Raw genomic sequence first — 436 nt, 5'->3', positions numbered from 1 at the left:
CACAGTTCTGGTTACTCTTTTCCCTTCTGTCAGATTCCTCTCCTCTATGTTGTCCCGATGTCTCCCCTGTACTTCCCTCTCCTATGAGATGAGGAATCATTTGTCCTCTTCGGGGGGTGATTCTCTCTCGTCATCAGAAAATCGTTCTTCTATTGTGGGAAGTGTTTCAGGAATGAATAATTGTCCGGATCTTTGCCAGATACATTTAGGATGATCAGGGCGAAATTCCAAAATCCATTCTACATTGTGAGCTTGTTCAAAGTTGACTTTGGGTGGGGTGGCGGAGGGGTTTGCTGTAACCCATAGCAACCTGTCACGTGTAAAATGGGATTACCATTTCCCCTCTGGTCATGGGACGGGATGGTTTAGGTTGTGCGGATGGATAATTTATCCTCCACGTGGCAAGTCAGTTGTGATCTTTTCTTTGACTGATCTA

General features: G+C 45.4%; 1 protein-coding gene across 3 annotated transcripts in view; it reads left to right on the top strand.

Annotated features, from left to right (window-relative positions):
• INTS3 (integrator complex subunit 3) overlaps positions 1 to 436 on the top strand; it is an 80,844-nt gene that overhangs the window by 59,399 nt on the left and 21,009 nt on the right. The window lies entirely within an intron of this gene.

The sequence above is a fragment of the Nanorana parkeri genome, unplaced genomic scaffold (assembly GCF_000935625.1).
Source record: "Nanorana parkeri isolate BGI_ZX_2015 unplaced genomic scaffold, ASM93562v1 scaffold2006, whole genome shotgun sequence".
Classification (NCBI taxonomy): domain Eukaryota; kingdom Metazoa; phylum Chordata; class Amphibia; order Anura; family Dicroglossidae; genus Nanorana; species Nanorana parkeri.
Note: the sequence above shows the minus strand (reverse complement) of the source record. Positions and strands in the feature narration are given on the sequence as shown.